This window comes from Nyctereutes procyonoides, unplaced genomic scaffold, assembly GCF_905146905.1.
Source record: "Nyctereutes procyonoides isolate TBG_1078 unplaced genomic scaffold, NYPRO_anot_genome, whole genome shotgun sequence".
In the NCBI taxonomy this organism is placed as follows: Eukaryota; Metazoa; Chordata; class Mammalia; order Carnivora; family Canidae; genus Nyctereutes; species Nyctereutes procyonoides.
Window position 1 is genome coordinate 11,585,557 of NW_026575025.1, and position 6,000 is coordinate 11,591,556.

Consider the following 6,000-nt stretch of genomic DNA (forward strand, 5'->3'; position numbering starts at 1 on the left):
ATGGATGGGCATGAGGTCCTCCCAGACTTCTGCCCAAGGGGAGATACCAGGCAGGCAGGGCCAGGCCTCCAGTTGGTTCCTACCCCCTGTAACAGCAACTCCATGTGGAAGTGCCCACTGGTTCCAGTGGGGCTGCTGTTATCGGGGATGGGGACCTGTACCCACGGAGGAGGAGAGGTAGCTGCCACCCAGCAGACCAGCAGGGACCTCCATGGCCATGCTCCCGGGCCCAGGATGGCAAAGGGTGGCGGGCTGTCAGCAGGCTGCTGAGATCGAGTGCACAGGGCTCTGACCTATGAATTGACAGCCAGTGCTCTCATCTCTCCTCTGGCTGCCAATTCCATAGGTCACAGGTATGTTCGCCTCAATGCCAGCCACCAGGATCTGTGGGGGAAGGGACGGGGCTGGGGTGTCCAGAGGGCAGTGAAGACTTGCTACCCCAGTGCAGCACTCAGGCCCAGCTCCCTCCTGTTTCATTCCTACCTTTCCTCCTGTGAGCCTGCACTGCTTTAGGTCCCCACCTAGACGGACTGTGTGTGACATGCCTCTGTGCTTTACCCATCCTGTTCCCTCTGCTTGGAACACCCTTCTAGCTTTTTTTTGCCAGGTTCACCCTTACTAACTGTTCCAAGATCTGCCCAAGCATTTGCTGCCTCCAGGAAGCCTTCCTGAAGCCCACCCACTTGATCCCTACTGCCCACCTGGGCACCCCCAGCACCCTGGGCTTCCCCAGAAGACTGAACTCCCCCGGTGTTTCCACCCTCCCCACCACCTGTGAGGTCAGCTTCCAGCCCACGCCGAGCCCAGGTGCGTGCTCAATAAATGTCTGAACAGATCCTAAGCCTTCATCTTGTACCCCAAGGAAGCACCACCAATGTCCTGTGTGGCCAAGAGGGGGCCAAGGGCCCTGGGCCCCAGTCTGTGTCCTCCCCCCACCCCCGGACAGGGACCCAGAGCTGCCTCCCGTCCACTCACCCCCTTTCTCTTCCTTCTCTCCTCCCACTCTCCTCTGTCTCTCTCTCTCTTTCTCTCTCCGCCAGTCCCCAACCCTGCAGGCTCCCCCAGCCCAGCTAGCAGTTGTGGTGGTAGCAGAGAAGGCACCTTAGGGGGCAGGACTCCGACCTAGCCCCCGCTCCAGCTTCCCACACAGCTTCACCCCTGCCTGGCTTTAATATGATGCAGTTCTGGAGACATCCTCATTGGAATAAGAAGGCTTCTGCTGCTAAAAGATAAACTTTTCAAACCTGGAAACACAGACCTAAGAATAAAGTTCGAATTGCTTAATAACAAGATCCGGTTCTTATGTCCTCTCTGTGCACTGGGCACTTGCACACATTGGTCACGTGGAATTAACTTGACAACCTTGCAAAGCAACTGTCATGAGCCTGTGCAGGAGATGAAGACAGACTCAGAGGGTGAGCATCTTGCTAAAGTCACAGAGTCGTTGAACCTTCCCTCTCCATGGGCTATGCTGCTGACAAGCCTCTGGCCACCCTCTCTGGCTCTTGGTGACGCTGTCACTTATCCCAGTGTGGCTGCTTTGCTCACGCTGCCCCAACGGCTCCGGATCCCTGGGCCCCCATCCCTATGGAGGCCCAGCTCAGATGTCCCTCTCATGACTGCTGGAGCCCACACCTTGGGCTCTGTGAGCCTCTCCCACCACCCCCTTATCTTATTTCTGCGGGGTTGAGAGCTCTGTTGCACTTATCTTATCCTTGTGCTGGTCTGAGACTCCTTGAGGGCAAAAGTCCACTATTCACTCATCCTGCCTGAGCCCCCCCACCCCTGCCACCGCCCCTGCATGGTAGGTGTTCAAGATACACCAGCCAAATGGCAAGGAGTTGAACTCTGACCCTCTTAGGGGTTGTCAGGCCCCAGGCCCAGAGTACAGGCTTAGGCTGGAAGGTGGTGGCAGGCAGCCACCCCTGCCTTGGGGGTCCACCTCCATTAGCCTCCGCAGAGCCTCTGCCAGCCCCAGCTCCAGCAGATCAGGTCCCAGGTCCCAAGCAAGGCAGACCCAGCTGCCTCTGACTGGCTCCTTTCTCTTCACTGACTGGTAGCCGCTTTTGGACAGGCCCTGGGCCTGTGCATGTCTTGCCTAGCCTAGGTCCTGCTCCCTTTCTCCTGAGCCCTCCAGGACAGGAGGGTTCCATCCTCTCCCTCGCTGGCTCCCAGGATGTTCTGTGACCTATCTCTTTTTTTTTTTTTTAAGATTTTTTAAAAAAAAGATTTTATTTATTTATTCATGAGAGACAGAGAGAGAGAGAGAGAGAGAGAGAGAGAGAGAGAGAGAGAGAGAGAGGCAGAAACACAGGCAGAGGAAGAAGCAGGCCCCCTGCGGGGAGCCCAACATGGGACTCCATCTGGATCTCGGGTCTCCAGGATCAGGCCCTGGGCTGCAGGCGGTGCTAAACCGCTGCGCCACCGGGCTGCCCTCTGTGACCTGCCACCGAGCCTAGCTATTTCCCGCCCAGCTCTGAACCACCCCACCCCACCCCCCCCCCCCCCGCAACACCCCGCCGCAGCCTTTTTGTTTCCTGTGGCCTCAGACTGGCACAGAGTAGTAGCGTCTTAATAAATGCATGCTTAAGGGCTGACCCACGGGGGGCGGGGGAGGGGGCAGGCGGGAGGCCCGCAGTAATTGCCGCCCGTGGGCTCCATCTCCAGCGCCACATATTTGTGAAACAACAGGATGCCCACCAGGCATCCTGAGAGTATATGCAAATCCACTGTTCAACAGCAGAGAAAGGCTAGGGGATGGAAGGGTCAGAGTACCGGCTTTGAGGCGGGAAGTCTCCCTTAGAGGGGAGTCTGAACTTAGCGTTTGCTGAGGTGAATAACGGGGAAAAGCGCAGAAAGGAGATGGGGCTGGGGGCTGCGGGCAGGGGTGGGGGGCCTGGGGGCCTGCTCTTCTGCCAACCTCACTCCCTGCGGCCACCACCAGGGGGCGCACTGGGCCGCATCCCTGCCTCCCGAACAGAGTGGGGCGCGTCCTCCCCATCCTCCTCCCCAGCCCTTCCGGGAGCAGGCCCCAGGCTGGTGAGGCTCTGTCTCTGTCTGTCTGTCATGAATAAATAAATAAAATCTAAAAAAAAAATTATAAAGTAAATTATAAAGTAAGAAAGAAAATCTCTGGGGGCGCCCGGGTGGGGCAGTCAATTAGGCATCGGACTCTTGATTTCAGCTCAGGTTAGGATCTGGGGGTCCTGGGACCAAGGGGGGGTTGGGGGACTCCTTGCTCAGCATGGAATTTGCTTAAAATTCTTTTTCTCCCTCTTCCTCTGCCCCAACCCCCCTGTGCACTCTTGCTCATTCTCTCTGAATAAATAAATAAATCTTGGGGCACCTGGGTGGCTCAGTGGTTGAGTGTCTGCCTTTGGTTCAGGTCATGATCCCAGTGTCCTGGGATCCAGTCCTGCATCTGGCTCCTCCTCGCAGGGAGCCTCCTTCTCCCTCTGCCTGTGTCTCTCTGCCTCTCTCACTCTGCGTCTCTTATGAATAAATTAGAGGCAGAGACACAGGCAGAGGGAGAAGCAGGCTCCATGCAGGGAGCCCAACGTGGGACTTCATTCCAGGAATCCAGGATCATGCCCTGAGCTAAAGGCAGACACTCAACGGCTGAGCCACCCAGGGGTCTCTCAATCAATCTTTTTTTTTTTTTTAACATTTTATTTATTTACTCATGAGAGACACACACACACACAGAGAGAGACGGAGACACAGGCAGAGGGAGAAGCAGGCTCCATGCAGGGCGCCTGATGCGCAGGACTTGATCCAGGCATTCCAGGATCATGCCCTGGGCCGAAAACAGGGGCCAAACCACTGAGCCACCCAGGGTGTCCCTCAATCAATCTTGAACAAAGAAAATCTCAGTGCTGCAGGGCCCCGTCACATGGTCTTTCCAGGGGACCTCTTCCCAGGTCAGCTCAATGGTACTCTTAATGATAATCATTTCATCACCCTTCCCTGCAGTTCACCACCCGTGTACACAGCCTAAAACAATATGTGTTCATTTTGCCTGCATTTGTTGTTGCTGTCGTTGTGTGTTTACCAGACAAGTGGAACCCTGCCCCTGGGTCCAGCTGTCCGCATAAGGTGGCTGGAGCCATCGTTGGTTCCCATTCATTCACTGCTGTGCGGCATTCCATTGTATGAAAACAGTTGGTTTCTCCATCGTTTTACTATAAATGGACTTTGGCACCGCTGGATGGTGCACGGGACAGCAAATAACACGGGACCAGGCTGTAGGGTGCCTGAAGGAGGAGCACCTAGTCACAGGCCTTTTGTTGTTGACAGTCCTGAAATCTTCAGAAAAGTTGCAAGAAAAGAGGAACACCCACATACCCTTCACCTGGATTCACCAATAGTTAACATTCTGCAACATTTACTTTCTCTTTCTCTTTCTCACACAGCTCAGGAATTTCTTCTGAACCATTTGAGAGAAGGTTACATGTGTTATGACCCTTCACCCTTAAATATTTCAACATGTATCCCTCCCCAAAATGACATCTCTTACACAACCACGATACAGTTACCAAATTTAGGCCTGGCAACAGTGAAGCAATTCTGTGATAAAACTGAACGTGCTACCCACTTAAAAAAATTAAGATTTTATTTATTTATTTGAGAGAAAGAATGAGTGCAACACTTGAGAGCAGAGGGAGGAGCAGAAGGAGAGGGAAAGAGAGAATCTCAATTGGACTCTGTGCCCAGCCTGGAGCCTGATGTGGGACTTGATCCCATGACCCTGAGGTCATAACCTGAGTCAAAAATCAAGAGTCAGATGCTTAACCGACTGAGCCACCCAGGTGTACCTGCCATCCACTTTCAAATGTCACCAGCTGTCCCAATAAACTGAGATCACACTTCACATGTGGTCGCCAGGTCCCTTCAGGCTTCTTAAGTCTGAAACTGTGCACAACCTTGCTACGTTTTTCATGATCTTGACATTTTTGAAAAAAAAGAAAAAAAAAAGATCTTGACATTTTCGAAGAGTACAGGACAGTTGTTTTGTAGTGTGTCCCTTAGCTTATTCCCTCCTCCCCCCAATTAAAATCAAATATGTCCATTATATCAAATTTGGGCAAGAGATAAAAATAAACAAAAATTGCCCCAGGTTCTATGATGCAAGCATAGCTCTGTAGACATTGCCTGTAATCACTCAAGGTAGCTGACTGTCATTCTATGCACTCTGTACATTAACTCATTTAAGCTGAGAGGTAGGTGCTTTCCTTAGAGCTTGCCCCAGAGACCTTAAGTCTTGCTGAAGATCACATGGTTGGTAGGACTCGAGTCTGTCCTTGTACTTGGCCCTTATGGTGCATTGCCTCTTGACAGTGGCTGGGTGTGAGTGGATGAGTCTCAAACTTCTATCAACTTTTGGAGCTGGATAAGTCTCTGTTGGGGGCCGTCCTGTGCATTGTGGAATGGTAAGCAGAATCCCTGACTCTGGCCTGCTACATGCCACCAATGCTCCCCAAGTTGAACCACCAAGAATGTCTCCAGATGCTGCCAGATGTTTCCTGCGGAGCAAAACTGCCTCTGGTTAAGAATTTCGCGTGTGGGGCACCTGGGCTCAGTCGGTTAAGCATCTGCCTTCAGCTCAGGTCATGATCCCTGGGTCCTAGGATTGAGCCCCACATCGGGCTCCCTTCTTAGTGGGGAGCCTGCTTCTTCTCCCTCTGCCCCTATACCCTCGTACCCTCATTAGTTTCTCTCTCAAGTAAAATTTTAAAAAAAAGAAGAAGAACAACCTCGTGTGTGTGTGTGTGTGTGTGTGTGTGTGTGTGTGTGTGTGTGTCAAGCCGGGCCACACTGTGTTCAGTTCAGTCTTACAATCTGCTTTTTCAGTTATTGATTCCACCATCACTTTAGTTTTCCTTCCTTTTCTTCTCATCAACAGTTCAATGGCCACCAGGTCCAGGTGCTTCCCATCAAATAAATCATCAATTGACCAAAAGACACATCCATTGCCACAATAGTCCTTCATGGCTGTGCAAA

At 52.6% G+C, this 6,000-nt stretch overlaps 1 long non-coding RNA gene across 1 annotated transcript; it reads left to right on the forward strand.

The window, feature by feature from the left end:
* Positions 1-177: 177 nt before the first annotated feature.
* LOC129502859 (uncharacterized) lies at positions 178-1,290 on the forward strand. The gene is made up of 2 exons (XR_008663061.1): positions 178-807; positions 1,041-1,290. It is a non-coding gene; the product is annotated as an uncharacterized LOC129502859 (long non-coding RNA).
* Positions 1,291-6,000: the final 4,710 nt, after the last annotated feature.